Here is a 15,067-nt window from a genome sequence, read left to right as displayed (position 1 = left end):
CCTTGCCTCTGTGTCCTCTATCTGGCAAGAGGAATCACATTCTGAGAACTTGGCACACATGAAATTTGGGAAGATGTAAGAAGTACAGTGAAAGATCCTGCATTAATAGCACAGCAGCTCAAATGGGAAAGCCTAATACCCCCTTTGGCACAGAATTAACAGAGTCCTGGCTATGGTAAACAAGTAACCTTTTCACAGCCCTGCACGGCTTGGATATATTATTTAAAAAGGCCACTTTCTTACACAAAGACATGAAATGCCTTCAGCCATCCAATTGGGATAAAAGTTGCAACTTGTTTGTATCCAATGGCTTTTCACCAAAGATTGCTGGAGTGCCCGAACCCAGTTACAGAAAATTAGAAGGGAGTTGTCTAAGTGTATCTGTGCTGAAGTAATGTTTTTATAGCACCCAGTATTCAATCAATTTGAATGCAGAGGCTTAGAAAATGATTCAAGATCTTTAAACTCACATAACAACTCCAAACAAAACAAAAATGAAAAAACAAAAAAGCCTTCAAGTGGCTGATTCTGATTTCAGCTGTAATTGCTTGATTACTCAGAGTCCTCTGCTGCAAGCCAACTGTAAGCTCACAGGAAGGTCCTTGTAGTCTGTTCAGCAGTACCTAAGCTGGCTCTGCCAAGGCTGGAGTCCAGAACAGCACAACTGCTAATTTTGGTGTTACCAGCTGTCAGTGCTGTAAGCAAGCACAGTTCTAACACTATCATACTAAAAACTGAGTGACAATCCAGGCTGAAACACTTAATTCTCCAGGGTTTTGTGGTTTTGAAAATGAGAATAAAATTCATGACTTGGAGCTTACAGGTATTTTGGAAGAACTCGTATCAAGAAACTGGGCAAATAGGGGTGACTAGAATTTTGGGTTATAATTATAGTAATAATAATAATCCCTTTTTCAAAGGGATTAAAAGCCCCAGAACCTCAATTTATTTGTGCCTCTGGTGGTTCTGGAGCTAAAGCCTATGAAGTTCACACATACCATGAAAGGGATATTGCTTCAATTCTTATAAAACTGAGAGTTACTAACAGCCTAAATTTTGCACTGAGATGTTCAACTTGGTCTACAGGCCATGCATTACTGGTTTTAGAGCCACAGTAACTACTCAGAGCTAAGACTGGAACATCTTTCGAGGCATTTTTAGTTTAAAAATACTGGTCTGGAGTCCCTAATTCCCTGCTCAGCCTGACACCAGAGGAAACCCTGAGAAAGGGCCAGTCTTCCAAAAATAAGAGCATCCATTACACACCCTGTAATTCTGTCCCTGTAGGACATCCCCCTGCACTGATGCCTTGACTCTCCTTGCCAAACTGGAACTGTTTAAGATACGAAGTGCTTGATCCCTCTGTGACCCCAAGGAGCTATTTCAACATTAACAACTCAAGGAACTTATTTGGGTTCCCTCCCCCCTCTCAGTACAGAAAACAACAAATAAGAAAAATCCTCATCAAGTAGTTTGTCAAAAACCTTTGGCTTTATCATCAGAACATGTATTTGTATGATTTGCAAGTATTTCTTCCTTATAAGAAGTCTGACTTCATAGTTCAGCACAGTTTGATCCAGAGATAGTTGGCATCTTTACAGTGAGTAGATAAGTAATGTTTTCATGCAATGTGACAGTAGTTACTGTGTGTATAGCAGAGTAAAGTAATTGACTCTTCTGATTTATTACAAATGCTATCAACACAAAATTCACAGTAAGACTTTCATTATACTATGTTTTCTGTATAAACATCTCCATGGGTTTTGTCGATCCATTTTACATCCAAAAAATCGTAACAGCAGGGATGCATAAAATATAAATATGTCTGAGTCTGTATTTTGACTATTTCTAAGAAATATGCTTTAAGCAATTAAAATGATAAATAGAATAGGAAAGGAAGCTACTTCATTGTTTAAATCCAACATTTCATGCCTAAATGATTTCACAGGATCTTTCTCTTCTTCAAATTGTCCTTCCATTTACCTGGATTTCCCCCTGCTCCCAACCCTGGAGGAAATGAACTACAGACAGTTTGGGGGGAGATCAGATTTATGTGTCTTAAACACTATAAAGACTTATTATATATTGCAGACAAAAGTTAGACAGCTCCTGCCAAAAACCCAGTCTATACAACCCTAGCTGCAGACTGAGTTGGTGCCATAACCTGCAGTTTGGAATGTGTTTAAATCAGGTATTACCCAAGGTACAGATCAGGTGCTTCCAACCACCCAAAGAAGGGTGCGCTGAGTGTGTAACCATGTGGATATTGCTGGCATTTTCACAGCTACAGTGCAATGGAGAAGAGAAATTTCACATCATCTGGTTTATGACACCTGACCCATCTGTAAGATCAACCCTCCAGGGCTTTCTAGAGGTAGACCACGCCTCTCCTAAAAGGCATCTTCAATTCTAAAAGCTTCAATTCGAGTCTCTCTCCTACAAGGTCAGATTTGTCCTGTTCCAAGGACAAAACTGAGGGCCAGACACAGAACCTGTCACTGCATTCACATCTGTGCGTGTGCCAGGTGAGGATGAAGACTGAATACTTAGGAGGGAGCAGTCTACTTGGGTGTTTACAAACTGACTACAGTCCTCTGTCATATTTGTCAAGGTGGGAGAATTCAGTCCTCAATGAGATAATGCTTTTGCCTTAATTGTGAGAAATTTTCCACAGCATTCAGGTTAGATTTTCAAATATCATTTCTCTGGATGGCAAGACATGAGACATTCATTAACTGCAATTTCAAATGAGCAGATGAAAGTTCTAGCACTAAGCATTTTTTCCAATTCTACAATTCTTTCAACAGCTATAAGCAAACAGTAGCACTCTTGTCCATCAGGAAGAGTCTGTGGACCAGACAGATCCTATTGGCTGGAAATCAAGATAACTCCCATAGAGATTTAAAACAAAGTAAATTGACTCTATTCTAAAACCTTAAAGACATTTGTTGGCAAAGAAAGTATACATACTGTGCTTGCATCTGAAAAAAGATTTTGCAAATGTTTACTTTGCAAAACAGCCATTTCTTCTATTCCCACTTTTACGTCTGTATGTCAGCAATAATTTGAAGTATTTATTTGCAAGTTATTATTTTTAAATACAGGTAGGAAGTTGCATGCATGACTCTGGATGCTGATACAATATTCTTCTAGAAAAGCAGGGCTTCTATAATCACCACAGAATCTACCTTTAGAGTCCTAGGATACCTTGGAGTCACACTCCTTTTTAATTTGGCTTATATATTTACTTGCTTACACATCTGAATGAAACATAAGGATGAGAACTAGGAATTCCTGTAACTATCAAGAAGTAAAAAAAAAAATACTGCTTTCCACACCTTTCCTTTTTTGTGCAGTTCCATGCCTTCTGTGAGCCAAAACTCTATTTAACTCTACCAGGAGTAGTAGGAAGGAGAACAAACACTCAGCGGGTCTAACCAGGACATCTCCTTATACTTCAGAGATAGGGATGGAGCTGGTAATCTATTGTAAAAGTCTATCAGGAGGGCAGAAAGATTCTCTTTATGGTAGGTCAGTAAAGCTCACTCCAGCATAGTATCATTTGTTTACACAGCATGTCTGGTTTAAGATTGTCAGGTTACTCTTAAAATAATTTCATGTGATCTTCATGAATGGTCACTGTTTGCTATTCAGATCTCCAGAAACAGGAGTCACAATAAGAGCTCTTATTATCCATTATTGCAAACAAAATAAAGTAAAACTCTCTTCTGTAGTAGAAGGAACCATATACAGGCAGTCTAATCTCCTTAGCCCCAAAGGTGTCTGCTGGTGTGATCTTCCATAGGTGTGATCCAGGGGCATGGCACTTGGGCCAGACCCCAGCAGCCAAATCTCTCTGTAAAAAGCAGCTTGCAGAATGCACACAGCCAGCAACGTGTGCCCAACCTACTCGCACAAAACAGCTCTCCTGTCACTGCCTTGTTTAGGCCTAGGTCCAATGACAAAACATTCTGCTAATGAAAACAAAACATGACACTCAGTCCTGCCTTCCCACAGGCTGAGAGTGAAACACTGCTTTGCAAAATAGTTATTAACACCATTTTAGTCACGACAAAATGAGAGTTTGATTCCAAAAACTAATCCCTTGGTTTGAATGAAATTAATCACTCTTGTGTCACTCATGTTCAGAGAGGAGATTTGTCTTTATTAGGCTGCAATGTTAAATCAGACACTCATTGGAAAAGCCAAAATTAGCATAGACACAGAACTGGTGCTCTCATACTGGGTAATGTTATAGGACTCATCCTCAGAAACAACTATTACAGAATTACGGAACATTTTCTACTTTTAAATGAACATAAGGTGGCAGGAAGGAAATTCATCCTCTTTTTGTCAGGCCAACACAGCTGTTCCCTGTTGTCCTCAAACCAAAACCTTTCAGCAAGCAGAGCAGGCAGGGCCTCTGGGAGCTCCTTGCCAGGCTTTAGGCTTTGCTGAGTAACCTGAGCCCTGGGCTGGAGTAAGTCAGATGGAGTAACTTCTGCAAATGCACTTCACTACTGACCCACCCAGAAGCCTTTATTACTCAAGCTCCCAACTTCCACTGAACAAAACTGCTAATATTAAGTTAGACTTCACAGGAAACACCAGCTCCAGAGATAGCAATGAATCTGCACAGTCTAGGGAAGTATCATGGTAGCTATGACTTCCTGTCTTTTACAGGTGCTGGAAGCCAAGAAGCTTAGGAAATCCATCCAGGGCAGGCTGCAGGACTGTGTTCAGAGTACTGCTTTCCCTCAAGTTCACAGTTCTCTTTAGCTACCCCTCCCTGTGTTATGCCTCAGAATGTACAGAAGAAAGGACAACTTTGTTCTTAAGCAAGTATGTCTTCATCCCGACTTGTGCAGAAGTGGAACAGTACTGCTAGGGACCGGGATGGGAGCAGCTGCTCCATATATTCACATAATCAAGATATCCAAATGAAAACATGCGGTTGTAACGGCTGCCATTCCTGCCTGCTAATTTTTCCCCTGTTACTGCATTCATAACTCAGCCTGCCTGACATGCGTGTGTACATGACAGTTTTCTATTTGCCAGAACACTTACAAATCTTTCTATAGTCAAAGTATCTCCAGGCCCCTACTGAGATGCAGTGCCCTTTGTTTAGATAGCACACACAAGCTTAAAGACAGTTCCTCCCAAGGGAATTTCAAAAAGAAGTGGGTGAGGGAGGGAAAGAGAACTGAGGCACTGGGAGTTCAAGTAACGTGTTCACAGTTGAACAGCAAGCCTGGAGAGAGTTGGGAATTAAAGCCAGACCTCCCAGGGCCCAGCCCAGTGCATTAACCACTAGACCCTCTTTCGTGAAAGCTTACTCCCACTTTCAATTGCACAGGAAATTGGAGCATTGAACTAATACTTGGCACCAAGCATCAATACTGATGGATCACTTAATTTCCCAATACCTCAAATCATCACTACGCACATCATGGTCTCTTGCTCCACAGTATATACAATATATAGTCTATTTTCACAAAGCCACAAGTAATTGTTGCTTCATCCGTTAAAGAGTATTTTGGCTGAATAGAGGTTTTTTGTTTTGTTTTTGTTTGGAAATCCTGCCAAGAAACCCTCTTTGGTGGATAGTAACACATTTAGGGACTTGTTACATTACAAGTTAAAAGGAAAACTTGATTAAAAATTATATCAAACAGAATGGAGTTGGCTGAAGAATCAGAGCATCAAAGAATGGGAATCTTTCCCAGTAAGGCCAAAGTTACTGCCCAGGGTCTATGGCAAACAATGGAAGTATTCATCAGAAGTAGTGCACCTTCCCCGCTGAATGTTTGTAAGAACGCAGAAAAGCAGAGCTGGTCCTGGTATCAATAGGCCAACTCTGTCTTAGAAAAAATTACAGAGTATTAGAGTCAGTCACACTGGCCACAATGCATTTCAAATTTCAGCTGTCCTTCAAAAAATCAGGCAGATCATGTTTCCTGAACAATCAAAGTTGGCTTACAGGCTTCCAAGGCAGCTCTTGCAGAAGGTAGCACCTGAGGGTTTCACATATATCCATGTATACACACACAGACATCCCTAAAGCAGATTTCCAAGGCTTTCAGGAGACCTGCACACATACCAACAGCTGCCAACGTGAGCCAAAGCCCACAAACCCCAGCTCTAGGAAGGAGTACACACTACAGCCCTGGGCCACTGCTGGAGCAGTAGATAGCAGCTTATCACAACTGCCCTGGGGATCTACAGGTCCTTGAAACCTCCTGAGAGGGTCTTGCATCTTGTTGCTGTCTTTGTAATAACATGGGAATGATTTGGATTTCCCACACAAGAAGCTCTTGGATTGGAAGATACCCTTGGTTTAAAACAGAATCCAAGCCAGTTGTAGGTAACATCAGCAGCTCCCAGCTGCAACAGCTCCATCATCTCAGTAATGCAGCCAGCTCCTTTCACACTGTGGTTTAACCACAGATGGTAAAAATACTACTCAATGAGGATGAACTTAACAAGGAAAGGGAAGAAAGACAACCACAATTTTCTGAATTTACAGGAAAGTACAACACTTCTGCAGGCACTGCTGCAAGTGTGTTTGTTACCTGTGGGTAGGAAAGCCATTCACTTCCCAGTCATCAGAAGAGCTAAGCCCATGTCAGACAGAGCTGATCAGATGGTGGAATACTGTGGTCCCTTCCTAGCTGGAGACTTCTGTGAAAGGACCCGGTTCCCTGCATCACACCAAGAAGCTGCTCTTGGAAACTGAAGCAAAGGATCAAGGATTGAGACATTCTATGAAAAAAAAAATCTGCTGGCCTGCTTCAGAGGGAAAGAAGATGTTCTGAGTCTGTGCAAAAATGCAATGGATTATTGTCCAGATCTGTGAGCCCTTCCATGTGAATCCATGCAGGGCTGAGCTGCTGTGCTGCCATTACCAACGTGTTCTGTGCATTACAAACATGTCTCAGATTTGCTCATCTGTCCATGTGGTCAGATCACCACGGCTCAACAGCTGAGCCATTCTGGCTGCTCATGGAAGAAGCATTTTTAGCCTGAAGCAGGTGTGAGATCATTCCTCCAAATATTTTTGCCATGGTGAGCCAAACTCAGTTACATTGTCTTTCCTTTCCCACAGGCCAAGAACACAGTAGGGGACAGCCATCACAGTGTAGCTGTCACATGAGAATTTTGATTTTGAAAGATGAACAACAGTTAGAAAAGCAGAAGACATTGTCCATTGTCTCTGCAGAAAAAGAAAATAAACCCCAAACCTGTCTAAACCCTGAACTTGTACATTAAACATGGGTGTCAAATAATGTCTCAATTTTAACTTGTGGTTTAAAAAAAAAAAGAAAAGCCAAAAACCAAGAACACTTTTAGTGACCAAGCCCAGGACATTATACAGAAATCTCAAGCCAACATGAAGAAGAGAAAACAACAACCTGTGAGCACTAGCTGCTGCCAATGGCTCAGCTCAATGAAAACTGTGGGTATATGTGAACACTTCTTCAGTGAAAGATCAGGACACTTCTTCACAGCTCTAAAGGAAGAAAACACATCTCTTAGACATCTGTAACAGCTGAACAGCCACTGGTCTAGTTCAGGCTCTCAATTTTTTATTTTTTCTTTTTTTTTTCTCCACACTAAGCTGATTTTATAGCAACTGAATAATTTTCCCAGTCTTCATTGCATGCTGCAAACATTGGTGCTACAGCATGGACATTATGACTTTAATAAAACTAGAAGCAGCTAATGGTTAACAATAAAAAATAATATTTTTTCTTCAAGCAATTAAATTGTAATATAGGGCTCTCTAATTCCTTCCTGTCTGGTCCCATGGGCCTAAGAATAAGGCAACATAAGAAATAAATAATGTGTTGCTGTTACACTACTTCAACCAAGTCTTAAAGTCTCTACAGGAGAAATATTGTCTCCCTCATTAATTCTGAAATCCCTTTTATGGTTTCATATATCAAGTTACCTTTCTGCTAACCTTTTATTTATCCGCTGGTTTACTACTTTATATTTCCAATTCAGCATTATTTTAATGAGTAATTTGGCTTTGATAAGTCTATGACACATCACAGACAAATCCATGTTACATTTAGCCCAGCAAACACTCCAAAATAAGCAAGCACCCAACATTCAAAGAGGTTGCAACATTTTGCAATCACACCTTTGTTCGTTCGTTAGTTTGTTTTTATACGTTCCCTTCCAAATGCAAGTAACTTCCCAGCTTACTTTTACAAAGAACTACTAGCAGCAGACAAGAAAGGGATTATGTTAGAAGAGAGGGTTCAATAAGCATTTAGACGTAAGTAGACTATGATACTATAATGATTTCTAAATCAGACCCTGAATAACCTCCATGGAATGAAAGAAACCACCTCAAACCTGCAACTTCAACATAATCTGGAACTTCACTTAATCTACTACTGGAGAAGCTGTAGAGGATCTAGGCAAGATCAGTCCTTCAGTGCTGGGTGCTGTATCAACAGATAGAGCCCTCTTCTAAATGTTTTTATGCACATAATGGATGGGAGCTACATTCAGGTGTCAGAAATCTCTGGGCAAAACAGCTTCTCAACTCTATGAAGTAATTTCTAAGCATCTGCAAGACTGAATAATGTACAGAGAACAAAGAATAATGTACAGAGAGTAATGAAAGTATAATGTACAGAGAACAAAAGGGAAACCTCAAAACATGCAACCATCACAAGAGGCTTTGCACAGGGACCTCAGGCAAGAGAAAGAATCTGTACCTTGAGTTGAAATAAAAAAGGGACTTAAGAAGGTAAGATGGGAAAAGCTTCAAAGGGCTAAAAGAGGATGAGAAACCTTCCAGTTCAACCAAGTGCTCTTTCTGGTTTATAAGAGCTGTGAGAATTAGCTCAGAAACTGTTGAACCCAAAGGCAGTGCAGGCTGGGGGTTCTGCTTTCACCACACCATCCTTCAGAGCTCTTCTACCAGCCACTACAGCCTGCCCCTCCTGAGCTGTGTTTTTCCTGGGCAGGAGCACCTGATCTCATTTACTGTCCCCACCAGGGACACACACTGCTATGAGAAATGGCCTCTCATGCCACCTGGGCTACAGATCTCCTGCATAATGTAACCCTGATGTTACAGAACCTGCATCATCAAGATGCACAGAAACTGTGCAATGTATCACTGCTCTTCCAAAATAGGGCACATCAGTTATAAGGAAATATTAACTCTCCAATACTGTACAAAGACCATTATCACAGGTCAAAATGGGATGGGAATAAAAGGGTTTGGCTAGGTTTCTTTTTTTAAACTGACACATTACCTTTGCTGGAGCATGTGAAAACCACACACTTGTGAAAGCATAAACAGCACTGAGAAGAAAAGAGTCTACATTCACATTTCAGAGAAACTGCAGTGGGGTACAGATCCTAAGGCACCAACTTAATGAAAAAATGAAGTTTTTCAGTGTTGGCAGATGTTTAAAGTACATGCCTGAAGTGAGTGTATGTTAACCAGCTTAGCTTTGCTGCAGACCTCTTCTGTCTGGTAAGACTCCCTGGTATTTCACAATGACACACGTGCCCTGACACCCACACACACCACTACCATCTTCAGTAATAATGATGTGTGCCCTGGCAATACTAGTTACTAATACTAGCTCTAAGCCTGGCACTTTATGAGCTTTGAGTAATTCTTAGCATTCAAAAACCTCATTCCAAAGGAGAAGAATAACAAAGTTTAAAAACAAAGAGAAAAAAAAAGGATGGGTAGCAGTTGGCATGAGTACAACTGGGAACCAAAATTTTCTTTCTTTCTCCCTGCAAATAGTTTTTATTTGCATGTACAGGATGCTGCATTCAAGAGCTTCACCAGTTCCACATTAAGTGAAATTCTACTTCTGACCATTCTTCCAGAAAGCAAAGCTCTAACGACCTTTGAGTTGCACTAATTACTTATATGCAGTGCTCTTGGACCACATATCCTCCCCCCAGTGAAGAGGCACTGTAGAAAAGCAGGTATCACCAGCCTGATTCTGCAGGCAGCAAGCCCAAGGCACCAAGAGGGTTTCTGGCTCACTGGAGATTCTAATGATGAACCAAGGCAGAGCCCCAAATTCATTAATTTTTTTTCTTCCCTCTGCTTCTCAGTTACAAATGTTTGCTTAGGAATGCAGAGAAGACATTAAAATGAAGCTGGTTTCTATGAGAGAATTATTTGCTGCTGCTTTTCAAAGTTGGTATGGTTGCAGTCACATGTAGGACATATCGGTATCTTTGATCCACAAAAAAAGGCTATTCATACTATATATAATATATATTTAGCTTATATTAATATGTAAGTATTATATTAATATGCAAGTACAGTACACATTGAACTGTTTAGATAAAACATTTGTCAGAAAGGACAATGTCTTAAACCACACAGAGCTAAACAAAATTGTTTCTGTTTCATGGAGTATTTATTCCATTCCATGAAACTTATTTCTCTTGTTCTCAGCTGGGGCTGAGAGTGGTATCACTGTCACCACGAAAACGCTATCTACAAAATGCTCTGTAAAAGCCTGAGTTATAATATCAGGGTTTAATCAGCCCTAACCCCACTAGCCTAATGAGGAACAATTGTGTAAGTGGGAAAATGATTTATCTTGGGACTGTGAAGCAGATAATTTTGGTTAAATTTTTCCAGATGGCTTCAAACCCTGAAAACTAGCCAAACCTTTTACCTACCCACTTAAAGAGCTTGGATGCCTTCCCTGGCTGATTCAAAAAATGAACATGTTGCATATAATCTATATGGCATGACACCCCCATTCTTGGCCACCAGCACAGGGATATAATTAATCAGTATTAGCTGATACGTGTTTTCCTTTCCATTTATATTAGAAATGCAGATTAAACACAAACTTCTTTGGACATGACATTCTCTCAGTGAGCCCTGATGCCAGGAAATGGGAATCTGCTGCCTCCCAGCAGCACCAGAGCTGTCTTTACAAAGCAACACTACAGCCAATAGGTCATCCTTGTTTCTCAAGCACTGGGCAGGGAGATCCTGATGCATGATTCGGCCACTACAGCACCTCCTAAAGGCCTCCTGCCTGGCCTGTTTAGCTTCCTTCAGCAGTGCCTCAGCACCACCAGTCTGCATCCTCCACAGCAAGGAGATGTAGAAACACAAACCAGCAGTAAGCAAAAATACAGGCAAAGAAAAAGCAACAAGTGAAATAGGAACAGGCACTGGGAAAGCATGGCAGGACAGAGCAAGGAAGGAGACATTCTGGGAGAACTCAGCAAGAACCTGTTCAGTATGAAGCATGCTGAGAGAGAAGTTTTAATTTCAGGGCTTCCTCCCTGGTGGCCTAGTACCAACATTTTTGACTCCAAGGACAATTCCTTTATGGTACATAAAATCATTAATAGTGCAACTAATTTTCCTAGTGAAGCAATTACCTGTTGGAGCTAAAGGAATTCCGTTTTCCTTCAATTTACACAGATTTAGAAAAATCAAAGTCAAGAGGTGGATTTCTGGATCCAATTCTACCACTACCACAACAACATGAAACTCTGAATGGATTTTGCCGAGAGAAGTGAAGCTTAGCAAACAAGACATAGTTTGAACATCAAGGAGAGGGCTGTGAAAGACAGCTAAGCATGAGGACAGAAGGGACACAGCATATCTGTTCTTCATGGTGTGTAAGAACAGGCTTGGCAAAGAACTACCAAAAATGGTGTGGTAAGCATCCTTGTGGGAAAAGAATTATAGAAACATACAAGGTCTTGGGCTGGAAGGGACATTGAAGTTCACCCAGTTCCACCCCATGTCATGCACAGAGACACTTTCCACTATCCCAGGTTGCTCCAAGCCCTGTCCAACCTGGCCTTGGACACTTCCAGGGATGGGGCAGCCACAGCTTCTCTGGGAACCTGTGCCAGGGCCTCACCACTTGCACAGGAAAGAGTTTCTCTCTGATCTCCATCATCTCTTGAGTGATGGTCATCATCCCCAGACATTTTCACTGGTGACTAGAAGTGCTTTTTTTCCAGGAGAACCTGAACCCAGCTTAGAGGGCAAAGCTTAGGGGTATGATTACCAGCATGAGCCAAAACACAATAAACATGCTTCTACCTTCCCTTCACATTCAGTATCCATTTTGTCACTTAAGATTCCATGTTTCTAAATGTGAGCAATTTTTACACTTTTTATAGGACTGAGAGCTAAGCTGCTTTTTTCCAAAACCACACTTTCCCCCCTTCTCCTTCTTTTATTTGTCCAAACACTGCATCTTTGATCTATATCAATTCTCAACAAAATCATTCCCCTTCTTTTCAGCCTCAATGCACTTTTTTTAAGTCTCTGATCTATTATTCAATCCATCTTTGAAGCTTTTTAAATTCTGCTAAATCTTTTAGGAGGCAAAATACTAATGTAACAACATCATATTACTTCCAGGGCTATTTTCTATTCTCTTCTTTTTATTCTCCAACATCTGCTGTTTTGGCTTAGACCATACACATGAGGAAGGAGGGCTGAAATCTCTATAGGGAAACAACTGCATTATGAAGATTTTCACTTCCTAATGGGAGAGAATGCTTATTCTAAAATCTCAGGTAGGGATGTTTTAGTGAACAAGCTGGGGAAAACAAAAAGAAAAAAAGAAAAATAATTACCACTGGATTTGTGAAAAGCAGAAGTGCAGTTTAGCTAACAGCTTTTCAAACACAACTCGTGCTGATGATATGAGATGCAAGGTCATACTTTAACTGAAATTAAATCACACAACACTTCATAAAAGCATTTCCACTCACAGAAAACTGTATTTTTTATACAGTTTTCTCATTTTGCAAGTATTTTTAGTTTCTACCCTGACAAGTCCAAACAAAAGCAAACTATAAATTTGCCTATAATTTGCATTCCTTCCCTGTGGAAGATATTGAAGCAATTTACTCATTGAAATATTTGAATCCTGTCACTTTAACACATTTTACCGTACCTCATCTAGCAAAGACAATGCTTTCAGATGAGAAGAGCTATTAATTTGGCACAAGTCTTTCGGTTACAAGAAGGAGGTTACAAAGAGGAGATAAATACTGCACCACAGCATGAAATTACTTTGCTGTAATAAAAACTTATAGAACTTAATTTTTTCTTGAATTTGCAGTGAACATTACTTCTGCAAATCTAAACTGTTAGGAGCTTTAAGAACTCAAAGTTATCTTCTCTTGCAGCAGTTTTTCTGTTCCAGACAAAATGCAGCTTTAAGGATCCATGTTAGAACAAATTCAGCTACAGAAGTTAAAACTCAGCACAGAAAATACTGCAGCAAGCCAGAGTATGTCCTCAGATCCATCTGCATAGCTGAGATAGGAAATATTCCACATTTGCACCTGTGTAACTGAAAGCAGAATGCAGGTATCTGCTTTCCTTTTACTCTTATAAGCCACAGAAACAAACTGAAAGCAGAATGCAGGTATCTGCTTTCCTTTTACTCTTATAAGCCACAGAAACAAATTAAATGTGCTCCCACTTGCTACATTTATGAAAATCCTCCAATTGCTCTCCACAGGAAATACTTAAGAGGATACTCTTAAACTGACAAGCAAAACACTACTCGGGGTGATTCCCTACTAACCTGTTACTCAGAATTCTGTGCAAAGCCCCAGGTATCATGGTGGGGACACACAGCCCCATCTGACTGTTGCTGATTCACCTCATTTGCACCCCTCTAAACAGAATTTAGAGCATGTTTACAGAGCAGGTTTTAGCAGAGGCACAGGCTTCTTGCACAGACTGGGAATCCCAAAGAATACAGAATGCACATAGGACAAACATTACAAGCAGTAGGCCACAAAGGGTCACCAGTTCTTATGCAGAACTGAATAAATTCACTTGAAAGACCAAAAATACAAGGTGGCCAGTGGCTTACAAAGGGAGAAAAACAAAAAACTAGAACTTTCCAAAGTGCCAGAGCTTATTAATCTTTTTCTGTTCAGCTTCTAAAGTTTTATAACCACATATCTCACTTATAAATACTTAGTCTAAGACCAATATGTCTTGTTCCGTGTAAACTCCCCAATCAATGTTGCCTCCTTTTCTATTAATCCACCCTTTAAAATACGTTCTTTTATCAGGTTTTAATGTCTAACATGATTTAATCAAGAACACATGCCTCATAAATATCATCTGTCATGTTCCATTAGTTTCATGTGGAAAAGTACAAGTCAATAAACAAAGGTTGTGCCATAAATCTGCCTTGAACACATTATACCTCAAATAAGAAAATAAAAACATGTGTGTCCTTTGACCTGGATATTCTTAAAATGGAACTTCAGGTATTGTCTTATGCCTTTAAAAATGTCTAAAGCATTCACAATTAATTGCGTACCTAAGCAATTTCAATTTACATAATGTTGATCTGGAGACGGTGATTAAATAAGCACTATGCCTTTAAGGCACCTGTTAAATAACATCACTGCCTCTGGGTTAAAACTGATATCCCGCACTGCACAATGAAAACCAGGCCCCTCCACCATGCAACTGGGCAATAAAACCCCCTCGTAACTCAGAGCAGCCATTGGCTTCAGTTATTAATAGAGAGAGGGGAAGAAAGGAAAAGGGGGGGAGAGAAAAGAAAAAAAGCAGCACCTTCTCCTGTGCACTGCATGGAAATTTGGCTGCTGTAAGCACCAGCAAGGCCAAAGGATTCCTGGGAGCTCTCCCTGGCCCCTCCACTCCAGCACTGGTGGGCACCACATTGTCACCACTTCTCCAATTGTCCAAGCACACAAATAACATGAGCTACATAGTTTTGGTACTTACAGTAATGATCAAAATTTGATGCTTGGGTCATCTGGGAATTTTTACTTAAGGAAATTCCCAGCCTTTCCAGGGCTGCAGGCAGCAGTCAGTGCTTTCAATCTCTCCTGCTCTTTAAGGCACACAGCAGCTTGTGGCTTTTGGTGTTTTCCACTACTGATCTCAGTTTGTTACAGGCTTTGTGGGTGGCATGGGACAGATGCTCCCTGCACTGAGCACCAACCGCCTCCAATAGCCAAAAATGAGGTTTGATCCTCCACAGGGGTCAAATACTCCTTCCCAGTCTCTTGCTCCTAGCAG

The 15,067-nt window shown here is 40.6% G+C and overlaps 1 protein-coding gene across 1 annotated transcript in view; it reads right to left on the bottom strand.

Annotated features, from left to right (window-relative positions):
• The window catches only part of GLIS1 (GLIS family zinc finger 1), a 179,542-nt gene that overhangs the window by 146,935 nt on the left and 17,540 nt on the right, over positions 1–15,067 (bottom strand). The gene's annotated exons all lie outside the window — the stretch shown is intronic.

This window comes from Lonchura striata, chromosome 9 (genome assembly GCF_046129695.1).
Source record: "Lonchura striata isolate bLonStr1 chromosome 9, bLonStr1.mat, whole genome shotgun sequence".
Taxonomy (NCBI): Eukaryota; Metazoa; Chordata; class Aves; order Passeriformes; family Estrildidae; genus Lonchura; species Lonchura striata.
The sequence above is the reverse complement of the archived record's forward strand: the minus strand, read 5'-3'. Positions and strand labels throughout refer to the sequence as shown.